Below are 27,916 nucleotides of genomic sequence, written 5' to 3' on the forward strand. Positions count from 1 at the left end.
TTGGAAGTTTTTTGTTTTTTTTAAAGTAATTCAATGCATATGCGAAAGGAATCCTGTATGGATTCGATTGACTTCCCGAGGCTTTAGGCCAAATTCCTAAGAGAAATTCAAGCTTGCATTATGTTATCTTATTTACTCCTATGGACAGCGACCTTAGTACACTCCTATTAGAGGAGTGTAGTTCTTAGAGTGTGAATCAGGACCTAGATGGTCCTGATGAGTCTAAGTCTCTGGCCAAAGCACCTCATATCCCAATTTGGATAGATGCCTACCTCGTTTGGTTAGATGCCTAGCCTGTATTGGATAGATGAAACCTCTTGTCCCGTATGGAAATATACCTAACTTGCATGGTTAGATGCTCATCCCAGATGGATGAATGCCTAATCCGGTTGGATAGATTCCTAAAGTATGCAATTGAATCAAACACAAATAAATAATTAAATAAATTAAATAAATAAAAAAAAAACCAAAAATTCTTGAGTTAAGTAGAGTGGGTTATGAGATGTGGTATCAGAGTGAAGGTTTAAATCTAGGCCTTGAGCTCACTTCAACTTACACAACTAAGGGAGTGTCTTTTAAATTCCATAATATTTGACAAGGGTCCTTATTAGTCCAACAATATTGGGATACGTTCGCTAAATTACTTAAGTACATACTTATGTACCAGAAGGATGAAGAAGGTCAAACCAAGAAATTCATTTTGGGGTTGAATACCAATATAGCGGTAGAGGTTGACATGCATGGACCCAAAAACATGAACGAAGTACTTGAAAAGTCCCTAAGCCATGAGAGAAAGATTCAAGCCATAATAGCAGCAAGGCAGAACTTTAATGGGAATCATTCATTTAAAAGGAAGCAAGAATTCAAGGGGAACACCAACTTCAAAAAAATTCAAAGAAATAATTCTTCTGAAAGAAGGCCACCCCCTAATCAATATTAGAGGAATGTAAATAATAACAATAATAATAGGGGCAATTATAACAAGGGAAATTATAAGAGGGGCAATTATAACATGGGTAATTATAATAGGAATGACCAGCACAACAGGATAACTTACCCACCAGGACTAGTGAAACAAGGAATGATCCTCCTAGGAATCAAGTAAGGCGAGGACCACCAGGTGGGAATTTTATATGTGGAGGAAACCATTTTGCTAGATAATGACCAAGAATGCAAGGTCAAATCAAGGCCAATTAACCACAACAAGGACCTCAATAAAGGATTCATGCAGCGGTTATAAACCGAAGAACAAGATTTCACAATGTTCCTATGGAAACTACAGGTACACTATTTGAATAACCAATTTAAATTCTGATTGACACTAGGTCATCTGCATGTTTCATTTCACCTAAATTAGTATGTAAATTTTCACTAAGAGTTCAACAAATGGAGTCATCATGGACGGTTCAATATGGGGCTAAGGCAACTAGGGAAGTAACCAAGTGTTTACCTAAATCGAGGGTACAATTTTCCGAGTTTGAAACAAGGGTAGATCTCTATGTGGCACCCCTAGGGTTATATGATGTAATTATTGGAATGAGTTGGCTAGTGGATCATGAAGATAGTGTGGATTACTACAAAAAAGTGGTTGAGTGTTTGGGTGATGGGGGAAGAAGGGTCAAAATTCAAGGAAAGTTTAAACACATTAGTATAGAAACCATATCAACCATGCAATTAAAGTAGGAAAGAAGAAGAGGAGGCCTAATATATATGGTTGTAATTGATGAAGGGGAAGAATAAAATACCCCAACCTTTGAAAATACACCCTTCTTACAAGAATTCAAGGATGTATTTCCAAAATAATTACCAGGCTTACCCCCTAAAAGGAAGTTTAACTTTTCTATCGATATACTACCAGGAGTTGAACCTGTATTAAGGGCACCTTACCAAATGAACACAACTGAATTACAAAAACTCAAAAATGCAATTGAAGGAGCTCTTAGCTAAGGCATTAATAAGGCCAAGTGTATCACCACGGGGAGCACCAGTCTTATTTGTTAAGAAGAAGGATGGGACCTTAAGACTATGCATTGACTATAAGATGTTGAACAAGGTTACAATAAAGAATAGGTATCATTTACCTCGAATAGAGGATCTTTTTGACCAAATGAAAGGGGCGGCAGTGTTTTTGAAGATTGATCTCCGATCAAGATATCATCAACTCAGAATTAAGGAAGAAGATATTCCGAAGATATCTTTTAGGACTAGATATAGGCATTATGAATTCACAGTAGTACCTTTTGGTGTAACCAATGCCCCAAATGTATTTATGAACCTTATGAATAGTGTGCTTCATGAGTACTTGGAAAAATTTGTCTTGGTATTTTTGGATGACATCTTGATTTACTCTAAAAATGAGGAGGAACATTTAGTACACCTATAAATGGTTTTGCAAAGGTTGAGGGAACATAAGTTATATGGAAAACTATCAAAATGTGTCTTCTTTGAAGAAAAGATTCACTACCTTGGGCATATCATATCAAAGGAAGGAATAGCAGTTGATCCAGATAAGATAAAGGCAATAGTAGAATGGTCAATCCTTAAAAATGTTTTAGAGGTAAGAAGATTTATGGGGTTAGTGAAGTACTATAGGAGGTTTGTGGAAGGATTCTCTAAGATAGAAAACCCTATCACATGATTGCAAAGGAAAGGTAAAAAGTCTGTGTAGACAGAGAAAATTGATAAGGCATTTCAAAATTTGAAAGAAAAACTAACTATAACACCTATCTTAAGGGTTCTTGATCCAAATCCACACTTCACAGTTGTAACCGATGCTTCTATTGAAGGTTTAGGAGTACTTATCCAAAATGAAGGGGTAGTGGCTTCTGAATCTACAAAGTTGAAGACTCGTGAAGTTAATTATGTGCCCCACAACTTAGAGTTAGTAGCAATTGTGCATGCCCTATAGAAATGGAGAGACTTCTTACTTGGGAAGCCCTTTGAGTTAAAATCAGACAATCAGGGACTTAAGTACATTTTTACCCAACCCCACTTAAATGCTAGACAAAGAAGGTGGTTAGAATTTCTAAGTGAATATGATTTTGAAATTGAATATATTAAGGGGAAAGAAAATAGGGTGGCAAATGCTTTGAGTAGGATGAGGCACTTGATGACTATAACAATATTTAAAACCACTTTCAAGAAGCAAGTGATGTCACGAACTGTATTCATCTATAATTATTTAATTAGGAAAATAATGCTTATTTTTCTCTTATGAAATGAAATTGAAATGGAAATGAAATTTTAAGTGAAATTAGATGATAATGAAATAGAAATTTAAATGCAATAAAATGATTTAAATTGATTTTTTTTTATATGTAAATGCAATTGAATGATTAGTATTATTTTATTATGAAATTGGGGATCATCATTGCTAATGAGAAATCAAGTGCAAGTGAATGCAGGAATAGGTGAATGCGAAAGAAGGTGAGAACTGGTTCAGGTAGAATTGTTTTAGTTCTTGGACTTCGATAGAATAAATGGAATCTCACACACCACATTAGATCTTGTTGAATGCATCTTGCATATATGAGTGTGTTAAAAGACTTTAAATAGAATGCTTGTTTAATTTTGGAATGATGAAGTTCTTATACAACTGCTCAAAACTAAATTCATATTTAAAGAAAAATAGATTAATTTGAACATTTTTGAAGTGACTATGTACACATTTTGATTCATTGTTAATATATTGTTAATGCGGATGGATTTTTATATTCTAAATAAATGGATGAATGCTATGTTTATTTCTCATCATCAATTTATGAATGCTATGTATATTAGTGGTCTCAATATACATATATGTGTATATTTGAATGAATGACATGAATATTAAAATAATTGAGAGTATATATATATATATATATATATATATATATATATATATATATATATATATATATATATATATATAAGTGGGAGTTGATGTTGATATTGACTATTCCATGTAGCATGTTGTATGTCAAGGAGGGAAGTTGATAGTCAATATCAATTATCCCAAGCAATCTCATAACAACTGTCCAACTAGCATGTAAGCCATGTTTGTGTAGTCGAAACCCCATGTAACTCTGTATGTATTAATTATAATAGCAATCGATATACAGTGATCGACTATGAGTTGCCAACCGAACTCATAGAGTTCAAAGTTGTTTAGAATTACAATTGCCATGTACATGTGGTAAATATTGGTTACCACTTGTTGAATTAACTATGGCATGCTAAATATTTAGCAGAGGATATAGTCAATATGGTTAATGTGAGCCTGAAACTAGGAGAAATTGTAGTTGGAAAAAAAGTATAAATAAGACTGTTGTCTTGGTAAAACACACACAACAACACACAATCAGAAAAGGAAGAAGAATATACGAAACTCAGAAGGAAGCCAGAGAAAAGAGAAGATACACAGTCAGTAGATTTTCATAGCAGAATCAGTTGGAATACAACAGAGCTCACAGGTAGGGTCTCGTTTGAATGATGTTTTATTGTGGAAATCTAAAGAAATAAAGTTTGAATATAACTAGATTAAGATGATATCATGGGAAAATATAGAATCACAGTTTGTAGATTTTTGAATATGAAAATCATATCAATTAGCATCAAAATACATTTCTTGTAAATTATATATACATATATGCACTAAGGAATTATTTCTCTAAATTTGTTGATATACATAAATGTAAATCTTAGAAATTAGACAACCAAACCTTGTAGAAACATATAGGAGGATAGAGAACTTGTGCATTGTAAATTTTGAATTCAGAAACCATAGAAGATGAAATACTGTATGATGAGTTATTGTATGCGGAAGCCTATTTTGATTTTTATGAGATATAGATAGAAAGAATGTGTTGGGACTCATTAAAATTGAGTCAAGTTTTGAGGCCCAATTCAAATTTTTGCTTTGCATTTCCAAATGAGTCAGTTTGAATGGCCTATTTAGAGAGGGGGTAAAATGGAGCCAGTTGATTTTTAGGGGGTAAGGCTTTGGAAACTTGTTGTACACCTTTCATTTGGCCTATGTAGTGATGTGCAACTTTCAGAATTTAGTTTGGATAAGTGTACCAGGTACCCATTTCGAGGGGTGAGCTGAAAGTGCATTTTAGGCACAAATGCAGATTTTATTGAGTAGCCTACTTTGAGTGTTTATATCTTTTGCCCTGTTGATCGTCATGAATAAATTCAAAATGGATTGAATTGTAAGGATAAATGTGAGTCAGAATGAAAAATTTTAAGTCTTCATGAATCCATTTGCTCAGTTTACTAAGCTCGAACTGTTTGCAGTTTGTATGTTTTGGCAAGTCCCTATTTCAGCTGCTAGTCGGAGCCTTGTTTTGCACAAGTGTAAAAGTTCCCTCAGTGAGTGTCATGTCAGAATGTTTGCTTTAGGTTATTATTTGTATAGATGACAAGCTATTTTTCCAATTTAAGGCTCCTACCAATCCATTTGATCAGTTTTCAAAAGGGTTCATTGAGTCATCATTTTCAGTGATCCATACTTTCAGTGTTATATCAGTTAATGTAGCCATTTTCATGAGCGCACCATTTGCACCCAATCAGAATTTTGGTCAAACTAAGAATCCAAAGATTTAATATGTAATTCAAGGTACCTATGTTTCAAGTTTGAGGGTTTACAGAGGCCGTTTGATATTTTTGAGAAAGGCATCATGTGTTGCCAGAACATTGACTTCATTAGGTCCGCAGTGTTGACAAAGCCAGTTGGTCATTTTTGATGATTAATATCTCTTCACTCGGGACTCATCTTGAGAAACCATTTGGTAGAATTTATGCTTGTATATCAGAGTACACGCCTATCAGATGGCGAGGTCCAGAAGGGTGTTTTGACCACTTTGAAAATTACATCTTCGCAATGAAATGCAAAAATGTGGTGCAGGTGCCAGAAAGTCGCAAAACTCAGTTTGATGATCCAAACATGGTGCCGATTGATTCCAGAGGTAAGTTTAAGGTTCCTGAGGTATTTTAGAGGCCATTTTTATGAAAACAAAATTTTTTTTAGTCGAACCCACTTTGGGGCCCGACCTAGCTTATGCTCGCGGATTAATTTTATTAGTGACTTGGCTCACTACGAGAATTTCAGAATATCTAAATTTGGGTTTTGATTGTGAGACATGTTATAAGAGTCATGATGATAAAAACTAACTCAATGGCAGTCGTAATAGATGAAAATCAATTTACAAGGGCTCTCCATGAACTCGAAGTCTTTCAGGAAAAAGAGGAGATGGAAGTTTTTATTTCATATCAAAGAGATCTTCACAAAGAAGAAGAACATTTCAAGCTTTAGCAAATGTAATTGGCATTAAGCCAATCTTCATTGTAGAGGGCATGGTGGCTGAGGAAAAGATTTTGTAATAAAATTTTAAACCAATGCAATCCGTGGTATAAACCACACTCCAAAGACTTTGCCAGCTTGAGATGGGCAGTGTGGCATAAAGGGGGCCATGGAAAATATTTTAAACAAAATGAAATCAGCCCCCCCCCTCTGCGTGACATGGAGGTTGAAGGAGGTGTGAGAGGCAATATGTTAAGGACTGCGATGGTGGAATGAGGTTTAAAACCCTCTGTTAAAAGTAAATTGACAGAAAGTAACTCCCTCCCTCACGTGGCATGTGAAAAGGGCATTGAAACTCTCAAGCATAGGCATGGCTATTAGATCTATAGAATGATGCGAATTGTGATATACGACACCTTGATTCAACAGTGCAAGAATGAGGGTGAAGTGGTTGTTGTCGTTGCTCATGAACTGGGGCATTGGAAGCTCAATTATACAATGTATTCCTTTATAGCAATGCAGGTTCTTACACTTCTGTAATTTGGTGGGTATACTCTTGTTTGGAACTCAAATGACCTTTTCCTAAGTCTTGGCTTTGAAGCATAGCCTATTCTTATTAGGCTTCTAATTTTTTAGCATACAATAATGCCTATACATCATCTCATGAGTTTTGCTCTCAATCTTGTTAGTCGTTCTTTTGAGTTCCAGGCAGATGCCTTTGCAAAGTCTCTTGGGTATGGTGCTCCTCTCCAAGCAAGACTGATTAAATTGCAGAAGGAGAATTTGTCAGCAATGAACACTGATCCCCGGTATTTTGCATATCATTATTCTCACCCCCTCTTGTAGAGAGGCTTGGTGCTCTTGATGAGTCTGATAAAAAGGAGAAATAGCACCATTTTGTAAAGTTTGTATTACATTAGTTTGATTCATCAGTAACTACAATGCATCCAATATTTGCATATTGGATGCCCGAGCATCTTGATGCCAATTTTGATGAACTGCAGAAGACTTCATGCACTGCAGATTGAGCAAGGTAATAGCAGCCCTCTCTCACATGCCTCTCCTCTGCATGGTCTCTCAGCACTTGGACCTTTCAATGAATGCAATCAGCACCAAATATGGAATGATGGATCATCCCCCATTTAGGTAGTAGATAATGCATTTCAAGTAGGGTGATTCATAGTATGGTTATCAGCAACAATATCATCAAACAAACACAGTAGCCACATGACTTTGCCATCCCCTCTCCATGGTGTTGAAAAGAACCATTGAAAACTATTAGTCAAAAGAAAATGAGCAAAAACACCATTAAAACCCAAGAGGAAAGCTTCAAAAAATGCAATTACAAGCAAAGTCGTTTATCCCACATTGGCTGGGAAATGAACTTTTTTGATATTTATATCAAAGGCTCCACATAACCATAGTGTGAAAGCCTCAAGGCTTTTGACACAAGGTGCTAAGGGCACCCAAGGTGGACCCCACACGCATGGGTGCGGATCCCAAGGTGACTGAAGAGGCTGACTGAGCGGTGACAGGTGGACCCCACATAGGCATGGATCCCAAGGCAAGCGAGTTTTGCAGGAAATAGATGGCTTAACCAGTGAGCAAGTTCGGAGAGGATCGACGATGCTCGTGATTTCATAGGGTGGAGATTCTCACTAGTTAAGGGCTGCGAAATGGCAAAAAACCCAGTCCGGAAAGATCCAACGGCTCGCATGATTTCAGAGCCTGAAGATGCATGCTAGTTACCTATCGTGAAAATGGTGAAAGCCAGGTGGCAAGTCTAGTTGGCAGTCCAGCAGGCGGGTCCCGATGAGGTGGCTATCCAGTGGCAGTGATGTAGCGCACAGGTGGAAGACACATGGCGATGAGCAAGCAACTTGGTGGCGGACACGTGGCAGAGTGATAGGTGTCATCCTAGAGGGCACCTAGTGGATCCCATCGACCAATCAAAGGTTTCCACGTGGCAAGATGTAGGGCCAAAATCAGAGTAAAAATCAAAGTTAAATTATATAGTTGAAACTATATAAAGAATTCAAAAAATTAAATGATTGGAGACACAAAATGATTAATTCGCCCAGAGGCTTAGTTTTGGCCAAAATATGAAGTATTATATATTGTTGGAAAGCTCTTGAGATGAGAAATGTAGTTATGGAGTTAGTTTCAATAGATATGAGATATTCCAAGAGCATTCTCCATGGGAATGAAGAAGATATTTTTGCAGTTAGGGACAAAGGAGACACTTGGCATGTTCTGATGGATTCTAATCTTTTTCCCTCTCCTTCTTATTCCCAATTCTTCTCAAATGTAGGGGTTCCAATTTTTGAGAGATTTTCTCTAAGGAAGAAATCCAAAATTGTAGGTTCCAATAATGACATTTTTTTATTTTTGCAAATGACAGTATGTTCTTCAAGGTTTTCAATGTTGTCTTTGTTGCAGGTCTTGTTTCAGTTTGCAGGTTCACACATATGTAAGGCATGTGTGATTTTCCATGAAATTGTCTCCAAAATGTATTTAGATTCATACAATTTCATATTGTCAAGGATAATTTGGATTTGTCTCTTTTAGCCTTCTCTAAGAGTGTAATGTTTGTCTTTTGGGTATTCTTCAAGGAAGAATTTAAATCCTAAAACCCAACATTAATGATGTTGAATATATATATTGGATGTGTAAGCATGATTTTATGACAGAGCAGAAAATTGTATTAATGTAAGGCATTGATACATGAAAATTTAATGTTGAAAGGAACTTGCATCTAAGATTTCTCTTCCAGTTTTATGCATGACTCTGTGGCCTGGATAAGGCACTGGTCTTTTGTAACATTGAAGGGTTGTCAGAACATCATTTAAAAATCTAAAATCAGAATATCTTTCCTTGTTTTATCTTATGTGGGAATGTTTCATCCATCTCATGCTTCAACTTAGTTGAGATGTCAATGTGGATCTAGCCCATCTACAGTAACCTCCTAGTTGTTAAGCCCTTGTGAGATCTATCTGCTTTATTGATGTTGTCATAGGTGTGTAACAGGTTTAATTTTAAGCATCAAAGGTATACCCGCCTAGGTTTTGCAGAGCCTGAAGAGTAGAAGGATTCATATCCTTGTCATGTTGTCCAAGCCTTGAGGTTCTTCATAGATTGAATTGGCTATTTTATAGATCAATTGCAGGTGTACTTGGGTTAATCAATTTTGATGAACAACAGAATGTGTACTCAGAACTTCTATTTCTGCATTTTATATTCATACATATGCTAAAATGTGCATACATGTGTTACGCCTTCTTAATTTTAATTCTTATCCTTGATTTACTTAAAAAGATAGAAGCGAAAGATTGTTTTCTTATTAGATACAATTGGTTGTAAATGAAAGATTGTTTCTTCTATATCTATTTAACGAAAGATTGCTTCTTCTATATCCAATTAATGAAAGATTATCTTCTTTTATATTCATTTTTGGATATCAAACGAACAATAGGAAAGCTAGATATGATTGTGTTTGTGTGGAAAGTTACCTTCCAGGATGGGTGCCGAATGTGGAATTTATAGAGAAAATAGTTTTCTTTTCCAAACTATGTTTATTTTCTATGCATGGCATCATACTCGATTGAGTAACTTATTGACCATTGAAATAGATGGATTTAATTATGTTCTCTACCATATCCTTGTTATGATCTTTCTTGTTTCTTAAATGAATTAGAAAATAGAAAATGCGTGTATCATTCTAGGCACGCACCGGATTCCATCTTGTTTATCGAATTCATTTTGCTAAGCAATTTGTGTAGGGTCAGGTATTCTAAATAGATTAATATATTTGCTTCATAACTTCATTTATTGTTATTGATGAAACATATACACACACACATGTTCATATTGTCTACCGGTGTGACTTCAAAGTTGTTTATATTGCAACCGGTATACTAGAGGTTTATATCAAACTGGTACATGGTGACAACCGGTATATAGATGGAGTCAACTAGTGGATATATATAACTCAACATCAACTTGAAGATCTAGTGGAGATTATCAAAGGAGCATCAAAGGACAAACAGTTTATATGTTTAACTCCATCCAATATTGTTGTTCCAACTAGTATTCATTGATTATGTGATGAGTTATCACTAGTCATGATGAGTTATCCTTACCAACAAATTTGGCGGTATTATTGTGATGAGTTATGAATGATTGACCAGATACACTACACCTAGGAAATTGTGTTATAATTTCTTGAGGCCGACATGAAATCTAAATGTTTATATATTGACATCACAATAAAATATTTTGTATGAGTGAAGGAGATATGTTATATGTGAAGGCAGAAGTGTTAAGTTGCAGAGTATGTTGGTAATGAAGTGTTGAGTGCGCAAAAGAGGATCTATTCAAGCAAGTTGTGCTACTACTAGATCACACCACACGTTGTTTTCTAATCACTGCAATAGTCAAATCCCCTAACCAGGTAATCTCTAACAAGCTTCATTGTACAAATCCTCTAACCAGGTGATCCATTAGTTTAGATTTAGAAATCCTCTACCAAGGTTACTCCTTACAGGGTACTACCTTTTATAGGGTATATGTTTTAACTAAGCTTTGGGATCTTTAATAGGATTCACTCCTAGCAGAGCAACTTTTTGTAGACCTTAACTAGTCAGTTATCTATTACTGCAGATAGTTAACTTCTGAGTCCCATCTCATCGTGGTTTTTCCCATTTGGGTTTTCCATGTATAAACACTTGTGTTATGGTGGATGTTTTACTTATTGTGGATGTTGTTATATAATTTTGGATTGCATGCATATTGTTTAACAAACTTGTTAAGTATATCTACCAACCAGTGTTTAAAGAAGTATTATTTTTGGTGTCATTGATTCACCCCGCTCTCAGTGCTTTACAAGTCCATCAATTGGTATCAGAGCCTAACTTCTTTAAATCCTAATCGTTTGGAAGGAAACCCTAAAGCCACCATGGGGGCTATGAGCTACTTTGAGATTTCTAGAGAGCTTGAACCAAGTAGAAATGTGCTTGAAACCCTAAGGGCCAAACTAAAAGCTTCTCAAGTCAAAAGGAGAGAGCTAACTGAACAACTGTTAGAAATATCTGATAATAGTTCTTCATATGTGGCCAATATTGATGCTTTAGCTAAGGAAGATGAAATATCTGATAATAGTTCTTCAGATGAGATCTAGAAGGCCTTACTATCCGCATGAGTTAGGAACTAGAAGCCAGGAGAGTTGCTGAAGATCTCATCAAGGAAAGAGATCATGAGATTGCCAAGATCAAGCGAGAGAATGCTACTTTGCATGAGCATTGGAATGTTGAGAAAGAAGAAAAAGTGAACTTACTGCTAGATCTTGAATTGGCATCATCTCTGAGAGAGACTCTATCAAACATAATGAAGATCTTACCAGACAACTCACTAAAGTGAATGGAAAATTAGAAAAGTTCAACAAAAGTTCTACCTTGCTAGATGACAAAATTCAATCAAAAAGGATGAAAGGTGATACCTATGGACTTGGTTTTCACACATCTGAAAAATGAGAATCTTTCGGTACCAAGAGCAACACTCATAAGGACAAAACTACTCCTAAGGCTAAAATGCTTACCGGTAAGAAGGTCTTTAAACCTGTTTGCTTTGTTTTCCATAAACTTGGTCATAGTGTAAATGTGTGTAGAAACAAACCTAATGGAAATGCAAGCTACAATGCAAGTGCTAGGTATATGTCCAAGAAATTTGAAGGTCATTGCTTCACATGCAAAATGTATGGACATAGATCAGTTGAATGCATATATGGGGCAAATAATCCAGTACCGCATATGAATCCAAGACCAAATGGCAACTAGATGAGAAACTATGATAACCGGGGTAACATGAACTGGCAAAGACCCTATGTCAACTGGTATAGTCCATCTGAGATAGAAAAGGTAACAAATGTCATTTGCACCATCTATAATAATTTTGGTCATGTGGCTATGAATTGCAGAAGGAGGACTGGAAGAGGCAATGCAAGACCTTGGAGATCATCTAGAATGGCTTGCTATCACCGTCATAAACTGGGACACATGGTAAAGTTTTGCAGATCCAAAAAGAACAAACTAGTTAATCATTCTAAAGATTAGAAAGGCAAGAAGAAGGTTAATATTGAAGAAACCAGAGAAGAAATGAATCGAATATGGAAGAAGAAGAGTGATGATATTCCTGGAGAAGAAACCAATCCTTCACCCAGTGTGGAGAATCCTGCACAGGTGAACTGAGCCTTTCAATATGGCTAAGGGGAGCATAGCGGTAAAATCTATCTCCAGACCCCTTGAAAAGAATGAGTGGTAAGAGAATTTGAATGCATGAAATTTTGATAAATTTTTGTCAATCGATTATCAACCAATTTTACATCTATCAATATTGTATGTATCATTAAGCAGTGTAATTAGGCTTTGTAACCCTAATAGGTGAGCATTTAATGCAGTAGGTAAAAAGGATAAAAGCGAGTTTCACTTTGTTAATTTTACCCTAATGCATTCGAGAAAGAATTTTGGAGCACTTGCAGAGCTAAGAAAGGATTAATAGCTGATTTTAGTCGAAGTTGTATCATGATTTGAGTGATCAAGCTAATCTGAAGGTTAGTGGAGACTGACCTGGCACTTGAGTATTCAACCGGTAAATGAGGTAGCATGCATAAAATAAGGTATTTCTTTGTAAAATCCTACTTCAAATCTAGTCTATTTGAAATGGAAACATCTTCTAAACCAGTAGAGAAATTGATGATCACATCTAAATCTATGGAAGTTGTAAAGTTGGAACGAATTGTGTCTTATAATGCTTTATCACAAGTTCCTAATGGTATCATAGAGAAAGAGATTTTTCTAGCTACATTGATTGCAAGATTGAGGATTTAGGATCATTTTCAATTTATTCTCAATTGAAATCCCTTTGGATGAAAATGGAAAGATTCAACTCAAGTATATTAGGGTTTATGAGAAAGGTTTTCATAATGCAGCTTATTTTCTTGAAGATTTTGGAGAGGAACATATCCAAATTGTTCTGAGTCGTGTTGATGGGAAAAAATGTATTTGAAAAGGACTCATACTATAACCAAGGAGGCTATTCAAGCAATAAATGGTTTTTACTCAATCGGTGAAGCACCTAAGTTGAGGCGAATTTTAAAAGAGACAATAAACACTCTAACCGGATCAACCTCTGATGGGTGTGTTTTTTCTGTCAATAACATCAAGGACCCAACAATTAAGTTGGCAACTATGGTTATAGGCTACTAAATATTCTATTCCAGCAGAGTGAATAGTGTATCATCTATAGCAGTGCGTACTGCTTATAAAATGATAACTGAAAATACTAATTATGACCTATTTGAGGCCATAAGGAGCCAATTAATGTTGAATCTTTAGTCTATCAAGAAGGATAGTAGTCAAAAGTATAAATTTGGATAGTTGTTGATCATTCTATTCTTTTATTTTTAGAAATTTCTACCGGGAATTGGTGGTCTTGAATGGTCTAAGGATCTATCGATAACTGCCCAGATTAAGAATAGTATTAATATTGTGAGGAACACCTTCTCTGCTGCAATGAACAAATATTTCAATGAATTTCAGATGAAAATGAGTATGAGGGTAAGACTACTTGAGGATGTGGTGAAAAACTTTGCTAAGGACATCATTTTCACAATCACCATTGATTCCTTTTTGATGGAGGCTATTGATCCTAGAGAAGAAGAAATAGAAGACATGAGCTATGAAGTCAACTATGACTTATTGATCATTTATGCCAATAACCTATTGGCATCTCCAATGGATAAAAGGAAGACAAAATTGAATACAGTTGAAGTTCAAACTACAACAGTTGAAACCAGTAATGTTCCAACCATAAGTGGTAAAGGTAAGAGGAAGAAGGTTGAGCAAGCACCTCTGGTGATAAAAAGTACTAGAGTGACATGAAGTGTCCAAACCAAAAAGGAATCAGAACCTAAAGTATATGTAAAGAAGCCAACTGCATCAAAGAAAAGAGGTTGGAAACTGATTCTCCAAGAAGAATATGAAAGTACTGATATTGAGGAGGAACCCAAGAAAATGAAGGCAACTGGTAAAGTAGCCAAACTAGTGAAAGAAGTGCCAAAAGCAACTGTACCTATTAATGTCTTAACTTTCAAGCCTAAGACTAATTTTGAGAGAACGATGAAGACATTAGGAAGAAACAGATTTGATAATGTCAAAGATCATTTTGATTCATTCAATGAAGATGAAAAGGAACAAATTGTTCAACAGGTAATCAGTTATTTAGGCCATTACAATAGATTACCTCATGATCTTGAAAAGGATATTTCTAATTACTTATATACTATTCCTTTAAATAAATGGGAGGGAGCTGTGAAGAAAGAAAAATAAATAATAGATGATGTATTTGTGCAATATTTTTTTGATTTGTCAAAGGATGAGTTAGTTGAATTGGTTGATAAGTACAAAGTCCAATTTTCTTTCAAGTCAAGAATATTGAAGCTACTTAGTGGAAAGGTGCAACCTATTGAAACTGAGACTCACCAGATTGCTTGTAATATTGAATGGATGTGAGAGCTTATACATTCTTCTAAGGATAAGCAAGCTACTATTGATGTACCTAAAATGGATGAGGAAGAAATTGTGCAAGCTGATGTTGTCTATCCTATCAAGAAGAAGGATGACACTATTTCCTAGCAAATGATACTTATTGATGATATTCAGGGTTACAATCGATCTATTTAGAAACATTATTGTACCAAATATGCAGCCATCTGAAATCACTGACTCACAGGTTACTACAGTTGAGATACCGATAACTCAACCAGGAGTGGATATTCCACTAGCTAAGGAACAACTAGTGAAACCCCAACTCCCACTGGTTTCACAGGACACTCAAAAGGAATCTGATGAAAAAGTTGATACATAGATTTCTAAATAGGAAACAAAGAAAGAATGGGAGAAAGAGAAGATCAATGAGGTAACATATGTTGAACTGGTAAAATCATTAGTCATACACCAGACTGATGATGATGATGATGATGATGATGATGATGATGACTCATTAGGCATCTCAAGGCTTATAATTGTTGATAACATGAGTGCACCAAAAATGATGAAGATTGTAACTATCATGCAATCTAGGACACACAAGAAGAGACTTAAAGAATAAAGAATGGAAGCATAAACTATTTAGAATGTTGTGGATATTCTAACAAGTATTCTACCGAAAACTTCTACAAGGCATTTGACAACTCCTATTTGCAAACTTGGTCAATTGGTTGCTGATGCATCTGACCAACTTAAGTCCCTAGAAGAAGCAGCACAAACTTATGCTAAGAATAGTAATAGGAAGAAGCGTGGAGAGTAGCTTATGAAAGAGATTGATACAGGAAAAATTGCTCTCTCTTAGTAAGTATTTATTAAGAAAAGCTATTGAAACGAGAGGGAAAATTCTTGCCTCTACTTCTAATGTTTCATTCTTTTATTCTGATATCAATAATAGGCAAATTGAAATAGAGCAAGAGCTAGAGAAGATATGAAATGCATGTGTACCACTACAAGATTCTATTTTTTCTTTTGGAAAATCTATGGATGATTTGCAAAATAGGTTAGATACCTATGATTTTGAAAAGGCAAAAAGACTCTGATTCCTTAAGGAATTGAAGAATCTACTCAGACCCCAAGTGGACATACTGCAAAGAGCCTACAAGAATGCAGAAGCATAATACTTGATTCAATGGAAGAGTTTTGTACTCAGATTATGACAATAATTGAGATCACTGAGAACTTGTTGGAGACATGAGAAAATGTTTTTTCTCAATTGCAGAGTAACTTTAGTGAAATTTTTTTGAGAATAGCATTGCATACATCTTGATACAGATTTTCAAGTTTTTGTATATGTAAACCATTTTGCTACACATTTTTCTATATATATATATGTATTTTGCTTTTCAATTTGGCATTGTTGTCAAAGGGGGAATAGAAATATGTACGTGTGTTGTGAAAATGTTCTATGTTGCATGTAGTAGGGGGAAGTAGGAATTTATGTGTACAAATTTTGTTTTTGTAAGCACACTTAGCAATATTGCTGTAAAATTTTCTAAGTGTTGCCATCAATGCCAAAGGGGGAGATTGTTGGCTTGACGATGATTGTAATGAATAACTTCATATGTTGTCATTGATGAAACACATACACACACACATGTTCATATTGTCTACCAGTGTGACTTCAAAGTTGTTTATATTGCAACCGATATACTAGAGGTTTATATCAAACTAGTACATGGTGACAACCGATATATACATGGAGTCAACCAGTGGATATACCTAACTCGACATCAACCTAAAGATCCAATGGAGATTATCAAAGGAGCATCGAAGGACAAATGGTTTATATGTTTGACTCCAACCGGTATTGTTGTTCCAACCGGTATTCATTGATTATGTGATGAGTTATCACTAGTCGTGATGAGTTATACTTACCAACAATTTTTGGCGATATTTTTGTGATGAGTTATGAAATATTGACTAGATACACTGCACCTAGGAAATTGTGTTATGATTTCTTGAGGCTAACATGAAATCTAAATGTCTATATATTGACATCAAAATGAATTATTTTGTATGAGTGAAAGAGATATGTTATATGCGAAGGTAGAAGTGTTAAGTTGCACAGTATGTTGGTAATGAAGTGTTGAGTGCATAGAAGAGGATCTATTCAAGCAAGTTGTGCTACTACTAGATCACACCACCCGTTGTTTTCTAATCACTACAATAGTCAAATACCCTAACCGGGCAAGCTCTAACAAGCTTCATTGTACAAATCCTCTAACCAAGTGATCCATTAGTTTGGATTCATAAATCCTCTACCAAGGTTACTCCTTATAGGGTACTACCTTTTATAGGGTATATCTTTTAACTAAGCTTTGGGATCTTTAACAGGATTTGCTCCTAGTAGAGCAACTTTTTGTAGACCTTAACTGGTCAGTTATCTATTTCTATAGATAGTTAACTTGTGAGTCCCATCTCACCATGGTTTTTCCCATTTGGGTTTTCCACATATAAACACTTGCATTATGGTGGATGTTTTACTTATTGGGGATATTGTTATATCATTTTGGATTGCATACATATTGTTTAATAAACTTGTTTAGTATATCTACTGGTCAGTGTTTAAAGTAGTATTATTTTTGGTGTCACTAATTCACCCCTCTCTCTCAGTGCTTTACAAGTCCATCATAATAATTCTGGGGAAGTGTATAATTCAAGGTTGGGTGGAAAAAGTACTTGAATCTTGTTCTCATCTTCATTCTAAAGATTGCATTGAAGATGGCTTTGGATTGCAGATCAATGGACGCATCTCATCCTTTACTTTATATTTTTCTTATTTGAACTTAAGGTATTTGAAAGGCCTAAGTAGTGTATGTAGATATGATTGAGATACTATTTAAATTTTCTTATTGGATAAAGAATCTTTACCTCTTTATAGAATTTTCATGTTTATTGTGATATCATTAGTATGGTGATTTAGAGCTAAGAATGGAATAGTGGAGGTAAATAGACTTATTAAAGGAATTATGAGTTTATTTAAGAATAAAGAGTATTTCATTTTATTATTGGAGTTAGAACGTTTTATGTCTTTACAAGTAATGGATGAGAAAGAACATGACCCATGGTATGAGCAAGTCAAATTAACTTTAGAGTACGATCCAACAAATCCTAAGGTTGAAGGGTATACGTTATATGAAGAAGGGTTGCTAAGGTACAATAACAAAATCTATGTTCCAAATTTAGGGGACTTAAAGAAGTTAGTCTTATCGAAGGCTCATAATACCCCTTACTCAAGACACCTGGGGGTTAATAAACTTTATGCAGATTTAAGGAAGCTATACTTTTGGCAAGGGATGAAGAATGACATAGTTTAGTTTGTAGATAAATACTTGGAATGTCAAAGGGTAAAAGTAGAGCATAGACATCTAGCTAGACTATTATAGTTACATTATGTACCTCAACACAAGTGGCAAGTTATTAGTATGGACTTTGTGCAAGGGTTGTCCATGTAACCTTCTAGGCATGATACAATAATGGTAGTAATTGATAAACTCACAAAGGTGGCACACTTTATACCAGGAACTTATCGGATGATGCTCCTACTTGTTGGAATCCAAAAACACTAAGAGGGGGGGTGAATCAATGTTCTACCAGAATGATCAATTTTAACCTTATTAAAACATGCATAAACCAATTAGTATACCGATACATATAGAATTAAAAGAAGTAAATCAACCAATAAGCCAATCACATAAAGGAATACCATAACACATAGAATTATACGTGGAAAAACTCAAAGAGGAAAAGCCATGGTGGGATTTATGACTCACAATATCAATCCGTTGGCCATATGAAGAGATATGACAAAATATAGTGGCCTGCACTTGCAGGAAGACTTACAACCTAGAGCACACTGCTCAATATCAAAAGGAGCCTCACTAACTACATACAAATCCAGACTACAATCCAGAGAAATGATTGAACTACAAAGATATCATCTTCTATGCCTGAATACAATTTTGGTTAAGCTCTGTTTGTTATGGTATGAAACCCTAAACCCTTACAGAAATAACCCTTACATAAATATCCTCACATACATGATCTCTCTGATATATTCAACATTACATAATAGTATCATATTCTCCTATCCATCCATATATCAAAATGATCTAACTAGTTGACCTATATACCTTTTACAATTCATCATGCTTTATGTCGACTTACAAAGATATTTACAATATGAATATACATGTTGGCTAGATAATATAAATACATGAATATAAAAAATAATTGTCGATGCCGGATCCAAAAGATGTTGGCCTCCAATACCGTTAACTTGATTCTAAACCATGTTGGCCTGCATTGTCGGTAACCAAAGAAATCCTTCCAACCTATTAGTGTCAGGGTCGGTGATGGTGAAGTGTCTGTGAAGTGCCTATCGGTACACAACTTAACCAAAATATGAAACTGGAGTAAATTGCCATGTTGCCATCAATGACAACATAGTGAAACCAACCAATTGAGTGTCAATTGCCAACAATCTCCCCCTTTGGCATTGATGGCAACACTCATGTGAAAAAAATGATCATGGTTTCCAACTGTCGGTTTCATCCTGAACCTGCTCCCCCTGAGCTGAATATCCATCAATAAAAAATACTCCATACCTCCATAGTTTTTCACCTATACTCCCCCTAATGTGTACAACTCCCTCTTTTCTTTTTCACATCTATATCACTCCCCCTTTGACATCAATACCATCAAAGATTCCAAGAAGAATACCAAATTTTGAGATGAAGAATGAAAAATACTATACAATGAATATCCTAAAAAATATCTTACCGGAGCTGAATGTATTTAAAAATATTCAGATAACCCTTCTCCAAAAGCTTAAGATAGGTATCCCAACCAGATTTGAAAGTATCAGAAATAGATACAAGTCCATTTAGCATATGGGAAAATGACTCTTTCCCATTAAGCTCTATCGGTGTGGGCTTACCAGCCAGATCTATACACTCCTTCTTATGTACACTAAGTGAATCTAGCTGGGGACTCACCATCTAAGACTTCTGGCTCTTCTTATGATTTTATCTTTTTCTTTTTCAAGAGAAAAAATTTGGGCTTCCAAAACCAAAATTTTACCATCAATGGATGTAGTCAATGAATTCAATCCATCAAAAGAATTGGCTATACCTGCAATCTCCTCCTGAATATCCTTAATCCTTTTATATGTCTTAGTTATAAGCAAACCTGTGTTACAACATACTCAGTAGATATTAGTTCACTGCCTCAATGTATTATCTGACAATTTTAACTTATCATTGATCTCCTTCATTTCAAAATCAATCATTTGATCAAATATATCTCTCTTTGCCCATGTAAATCTCTCTAGTGCTTGTCAATTTGATATCTGTTGCAAGGACTGAAAATCCTTTGATATGTGTTATGTGATTATCTTAAGCTTGTCGAATGGGCTTGCTTCATTGCCAAATTTTCACTCTGGGACAAGTCTATGCAAAACAGTGATAGACTAATCAATAACACCTTTATCCATACATCCTTCCTTCATCATTTTCTATGCAGCCATCATCATGAGTTCAATAGAACTCATCTCAGTTATGTTTTTCTTTTCAACTTGTGGGGTGTTAATTGAAAACAATGATGGACTCACTACCGGTTCCCTGTTGGATTCCTCTTTCTTTGCCTTTGATGATTTAACCTTTATAGCTTCCTCACTTGCACTGGTGGCTTCGCCACTTAGTGCAGTCTCAGTAACTATCAGTTCCTCCTTGGTAACTTTATCCTCATCTTGTACAATCTAATCTGGAGGATTGTTGTCCTCAATATTAGTAACTTGTTCATTATCAACCTTTAAATTCTTTGTATTTGTCGGTGTCTCAATATTTGTATGTACATTTGTATCTACCAGGGGCTCAATTTCCACTATCTTAATGTTATTCAAAATTGAGGGTGAAGTACCCATAATACCTTTACCCTTCCCTTCAACCGAGATGTCTACAATATCTATCTTAGATTTTGGTGAAGTATAAAAAACATGGTTCTCTTCAAAGAACTTAACCCATGCCTTATGGGTTTCCTTGATTATCTCATTAACCCTTCCTAACATAAGACTGATTATTGTATGCTTCTTGTTAAATATTTTCCTATCTGCAACTTCAAGTGTCTTATCCATCTCCTCTGGAGAAATAGAAACACTAACAAATCTTGAATCTTTATATGCTTCTCCTCTTGCATTGTAGATAGTCTTCTAGCATCTAACATATCATACAATTGTACCAGTATTTGGTCTTCAATTGCTAACAGGGCTTTCTTATAAATATCCATATATAACACAATTGCTTCCTCTACTTCTCTTTGTTGATCATTTTCTAAATGTTCATAATAAAAATGTACATTCTTTAACATACCATCTTTAGTAATTTCATCAACTAACGCTGCACAAGTCTTTGGTGGAATAATAGTTACATTACTAGATTCAATTGCCAAATCAATGTCATCCTTCTTTTTCCTTCTTCCAGTATTGGATGGGGCTGAAGGTATTTCTTTTGGTGCTTTCTTCTATGTCAGTACCTTGATATTAACTTTCCTAACTGGTTGCTTCTTAGCCTCCACCTTAGTTTCTTCAGTTTTCTTCCTTATTACCCTTTTGAATTCTAGGGGTGGGTCATCATTAGATGCAAACTCTGCTACAATAGGATAATGAATATTTCTGGTTCTTTCCTCTTCTTGCCTTTCTCCGGGATAGCATCAATCAATTCTTTAATTTCATGTGAAAGTTTTTCAACAAACTTACTTGCCTTTCCTTCCTGCTTCTCTCTCTTCTTCCGGTTGAACTCAATTTCAACCTCTTGCTTCTTCTATTTAGCAGTGCCAAAGATTTTGATAGTTTCATCTATTGGTGCATCAATTAGCATTTGTGCATAAGTAGCAAGTATATGTGCATCAACTTCATAACCCATTTCCTCAATCCAAATCTTCTGGGGTTTTACAGCTTCCATCAAGGTTTCATCTTTCTTGACCATGAAGCATATGTCGGTTGAGTACTTCTCAACAATGTGCTTAGGAACCCTCATCCTAGAATTCATATCCTTTTGAAATGTTTTAAAGTATCCCCATATTTTGTTATCTCTCTGACTACCCAATGTAGCAATAGACTATTTTAATTGCCTCCCTACCAAGATATCGAATGCCCATTTTCTCTTCCCAAAATCGGGAGTCTCATTGATGAAAAATAGCATTAAATAGACGATTAGGTTACCATATCAGAATGTTCCTTTCTTTTCTCCTTTAATCTTTCCTAGGTTTATCAATAGTTCATCCAAGATACAACCACATAGATCTAACTTCACATTCTCCCTCATCATTTTATGAGTTACATAAATTCAGGAGCTAGAAACAGAATTCAGACGGTTTGATTGAGTTACCTTGTAACCAATGACCATGCTACCAAATCTGATATCTATGTCAGTGATAGTAGTGATTCTCATTGATCGCTTGTCAGATGTTGTGCCAGTAATCTCATTAACCTGATCATTTGAAACTTTCTTCTCTGGATGTTGTCCAACCTGTGGTAAATCAGTGATTGCCTTGATGGCATCCTTTGTAATCTTATATGGTCTATCCAACTAGATAAACTCTCCATGCACTCTGCTCAAAACATACCTAACAATTTCATCTTCAAATTCTAGAATATCTAGAATGTTGGTAAACCCTAGATCAACAATATGTTGGTATTCAGGTTTAATCTTTCCAGAATCTCCAATTAACTCATTCATGTACATGCTCTTGAGATCAGTTTTTCCTAAATCCTCAATATGAGAGTGAATGCAAGATCTTACATCCTCAACATACACAACTCCTTTCAGAACATGGGAAAAAGTGCCAATGGAATCATCTAGTGTAGCAACATGTGAATATCACTTGAAAATCATCCTGGGACGGTCCTTGACCTCAACAACAGTGGGATTTGCAACAAAGATAGGTACAAATGATGATCTCGCTTCCATAATTGAAGATAAATACCTGTGAATCATTGTCGGTGATCGCTAGTGAAATCGTTCAAGATGATATTGATCACACTGATTCACCTTAGACTTCTTCTAAATCACTCTGAATTACTCTGAATGCAAAGTGATCAGAAGTGAAGTGAATTCAACCTTTTATCCTCCAAGAAACCCTAATCGTTCAGTGACATTAATGACTTCTGGTGGAATATATCGGATCTCGATCAAACATCTTCCAGAACCTCTTCCCGGGGCATATGTAGCATCTTCATGAATTTTGCCTACCCCTAAGGCATCTGCCTCAGTTACTGGTTGAGCTTCCTGCGAGTGCAGGAGCAACCTCCTCTATCGGTTGAGTAACTTGACAATTCCCATCTGCAGATTGATCTTCTGACTTTCTAACCCCTCTGGGTATGATCTTGTCGGATTTTATTAACCTTGTCTTTCCCTTTCTCATTTGATCCTCCATTACCAACTAGGGGATTTTTGCTTCTATAGAATTTAGTAATATATCCAACCTCATTACATGCATAACATGTAACATTGTTCTTTTGAATTGCTTTGCTAAAATCAATATAATTGCTTGACCTGCACTGATTAGCCATATGTCCAAATTTTCCACATGCATAACACTTAACATTCATTTTGCAATCTTTTATCCTATGTCCATACTTATTACATTTAGAAAATTGTCTGGGAGCAGAATCAGAGTTCTAATTTTCTCTATTTCTACATTGCCTAGCCATGTGACCAAATTTATTACAAACAAAGCAACTTCCATTAAATTTATAAGCATTAAAATGTCTTATTGGTGCGTCATGGTTTTGATCTTCATTTAAAATATCGGAACTCTATCCATGTTCAGATCCAAGTCCACTAGAATCTCCATTTTGCCTTTGTCTCTTCAATAACTCATCTAGTTGTGCTGAACTAATCTTGAATTTTTCTTTATACTTACTTGCAATAGTCAGATCATCTCTCATAATTATCATTTGTCTCTCAAGCTCTTGTTCATTACTCTGCGATTGTACTAAATCAATTCTCAACATATCATTCTCATGAACCAACCTACCACATTCTTCAAATTTGTTCTTCAGAGATACAACAAGATTTTCTTCCTTTTTCTTCCAGTCTTCAATCTCCTTAGACATTCTCATATTTATAGCTTGCATTTCATTTCTCATGACCATGTTCTCCTAACTCAACTTCTGACACTCTTCCTTAAGTACATCTTTCTCTTCATCATCCTTATTCTGCAAAAGTTCCTTCCTCCTAACTTGAATAGATGATAGCCTCTCATGTAGGACAAGAATGAATTCCTTAGCAGAATTCAATTCATCTTGTAACTTTAATTTTTTCATCCTTTCAACATCATAATCTTCAAGTGCTACCTCAAGTTGCTTTTCCAAACTCATATCCATAGATTCTGGATTTAGGATCTCCCTCAAGCTATTAAACTTCCTCTGAGGTACAAGGCTCTGATACCAATTGTTGGAATCCAAGAACACTAAGTGGGGGGTGAATCAGTGTTCTACAAGAATGATCAGTTTTAACCTTATTAAAATATGCATACACCAACCGATATATCGGTACATATAGAATTGAAATAAGTAAAGCAACCAATAATCCAATCACATAAAGGAATACAATAACACACAAAATTATACTTGGTGTAAAGCAGAAAATCGCGATCCAACCCTAAGTGTTCCCCCCACCACTCCAAGGAGAGAGAAAGGAGGTCACTAGGGTTGACGGTTTTCACTTAGGAGAGACTTTACATTCAAAAGAGGGGTTGAAACCCACAAGATCCAATCCCACACAATGCAAGATTGGATTCTAAATGAGTTTCAAGGGTTAAGATAGCAAGGCTACCCTCTTTTGTAAAGAATGTAGATAGAAGGATTGAGCTAGGAATGCATGTAAAGTGAGAAAGATTCACTTATAAACAGAGATAGGAATATAGAATGAAGTTGCGGACCTGGAATTAGTAGTAAAATGTTGAGATGATGCTGTCCTGCAAATTTGGGTGAAAGTTGATAGGACGATGGCGCCCGGCGTGCACACGGTCCTCCAAAAAATCCACTTAACGAAGGGGGATCTGTTCGTCTCTGCACAAGGGTTCCAGATCTTCAATTACAGCCGCGTACCTGCAACCTACACATAGAAAAGAGAGGATGATTGGGGGGTTAGGGATTAGGGGTTTGCCCTTAGGTCAAACCCCAGTTTTGGAATTAACCAAGAAATGAGAATGTTGTAAATGTAAATGTTTGTAATGTAAACAAGTACTGATACCTTGTTGTAAGAATGTTTGTATTCTTACATGCGAAGGTGTAATGAATGTTCTATTTTGTATGTTGTATGTGATCTCCTCTTCAATGGTTGAATCCTTGTCTTGAATGCAACACTTAGCCTTGAATGGAGACTTAGAATGCTCAATTGCTTGAAGGAATGCTTGAATGCTTGAATGTTTGAATATCACTTCCATGTCTTGTACACATATGTCCTCCATTTTTCTTCCCTCTACCCTTTTTGAGAGGGGAAATGTAGTTTATATACTTTTCAATTAGGGTTGAAAGACTGATTTTTCTGACCTTAGGCCATCCTAGGAAGATTATTTTCCAATTTGCAAATTTAAAGACCCGAAGCCCCATAAGAGACCGGGCCGAAAATAGGGCCAGGGACCAGGGCACTGGGCGCCATGGTCCTGGGGGACCAAGGCACTAGGTGCCATGGTCCCACCTCCAGGGATAGCAGGGTGCAAGGAGGATCAGGCCAGGGTACTGAAAAATACAGTTTTTGGTGTCATCAACAAGTTTCGGAGTCTCCATTCAGGTTCCATGTTGCATCGCCGTCGTGAAGACCCAAATGCAGTCAAAATTGTAAGTGTCGCAATTTTAGGATGCTACACTTGGAAACCTCAAAGAGGAAAAACCATGGTGGGATTTGTGACCCACAATATCAATCCACTAGCCATATAAAGAGATATTAAAAAATATAGGGGCCTGCACTTGTAGGAAGGTTTACAGCCTAGAGCACACTGCTCAATCACAAAAGGAGCCTCACTGACTACATACAAATCCAGACTACAATCCGGAGAAATGATTGAACTGCAAAACTAGAATATTTTATGCCTGAATATAGTTTTGGTTAAGCTTTGTCTGTTCCAGTCTGAAACCCTAGACCCTTACTAGAATAACCCTTACATAAATATCCTCACATACATGATATCTCTGATATATTTCGCATTACATAACATTATCATATTCTCCTATCCATCCATATATCAAAATGATCTAACCAACTGACCTATATACCCTTTACAATTCATCATGCCTTATGTCAGCTTACAAAGATATTTACAATATGAATATACATGTTGGCTAGATAACATAAATACATGAATATCAAAAACAATTGCTGATGCCGGATCCAAAAGATGTCGGCCTCCAATACTGATAACCTGATTCTAAACCATGTCGGCCTACATTATCAGTAACCAAAGAAATCCTTCCAACCTGTTGGTGTCGGTGCCGGTGACGGTGAAGTGTCTTTGAAGTTTCTGCCGGTACACAACTGAACCAAAATATGAAGCCAGAATAAATTGTCATGTTGCCATCAATGACAACATAGTGAAACCAACCAATTGAGTGTCAATTGCTAACATTACTTTGCCAAGGTGCTTTGTTAGGGAAATATTTAGGTTGCATGGGATGCCAGAGAAAATTATATCATATAGAGATGCTAGATACACTTCAAGGTTTTTGGCAACTCTTCAATCAACTTTGGGAACTCAACTAAATTTTAGTGCACTTTGTTAAGGAAATATTTAGGTTGCATGGGATGCCAGAGAAAATTATATCAGATAGAGATGCTAGATTCACTTCAAGGTTTTGGACAACTCTTCAATCAACTTTGGGAACTCAACTAAATTTTAGTACTGTATACCATCCTAAAACTGATGGTCAAACAGAAAGGACAAATCAAATTTTGGAAGACCTACTTTGCATGTACTGCATGGACCAACAAAAGAAATGGGAAGAGTATTTACCACTGGTAGATTTTTCTTACAATAACACTTTTCAAACATCCTTGGGAATATCACCTTTGAGTTGGGACAATCTTGAGGATAGATTAAAAACTGGTCCAGATATGTTGAAGGAAATGGAAAAGAAAACTAAGGAAATTAAACAAAGATTGAAGGAAGCCTCAGATAAGTAAAAAAGTTATTTAGACAAGAACAAGACACCAAGGGAGTTTGAGGTGGGAGAGAAAGTCTTCCTAAGGGTTAGGCCACACAAGAGTTCCATAAGGTTTGGGAAAAAGGCTAAACTTGCACCTTGTTATGTTGGTCCTTTTGAGATCTTGGAAAGGGTTAATCCAGTTGCATACTGGTTGGCCTTACCTCCCCAATTGAGCTGAATCCATGATGTCTTCCATGTATCACTTCTTAAAAAGTATGTGCCTGATGAGAAACATATTTTAAATTAGGATTCCTTACAGGTCCAAGAAATGAGGGGAATAACAATAGAGCCATTCAAAATCTTGGAGAGGTGCCAGTACCAATTGCACAAAAGAGGGGTTGATCAGTGCAAAGTACAATGGAATCAGTATGACGAAAAGAATGCTACATGAGAAGATACTAGTGAAATGCAACCGTTGTTTCCTTTTTTGTTTTAGATTGATCATGAACTATAGACTCTTTTTATGGTTATATTGAATAAGTGCATCCAGAAGATGCACAATTTAAGGGGGGAAGGATGTCATAACACTCCTTTACCATTTTGATAAAACTTGCTACTACTATTGTTATTATTATTATTATTATATCATGTTGTGGTTATGTTAGAAATGAATTTATTGAATATGGTTGAAAAAGCTAATTTATAATAAAGAGGATTAAATAATGGACACACACATACACACTTGAAAACATAATTTAAATGGGAATTATTTAATTACTCAATTTCAATAGAGCACATGTCATAGGAGAAATTGGAAGCTTCTAGAGGGAATCCTCATTTTCCATTTTCTTGCATGTAACTCCTCCATTATGTGATGAATCAATTTTG

The sequence above is a fragment of the Cryptomeria japonica genome, chromosome 10 (genome assembly GCF_030272615.1).
Source record: "Cryptomeria japonica chromosome 10, Sugi_1.0, whole genome shotgun sequence".
Lineage (NCBI taxonomy): Eukaryota > Viridiplantae > Streptophyta > Pinopsida > Cupressales > Cupressaceae > Cryptomeria > Cryptomeria japonica.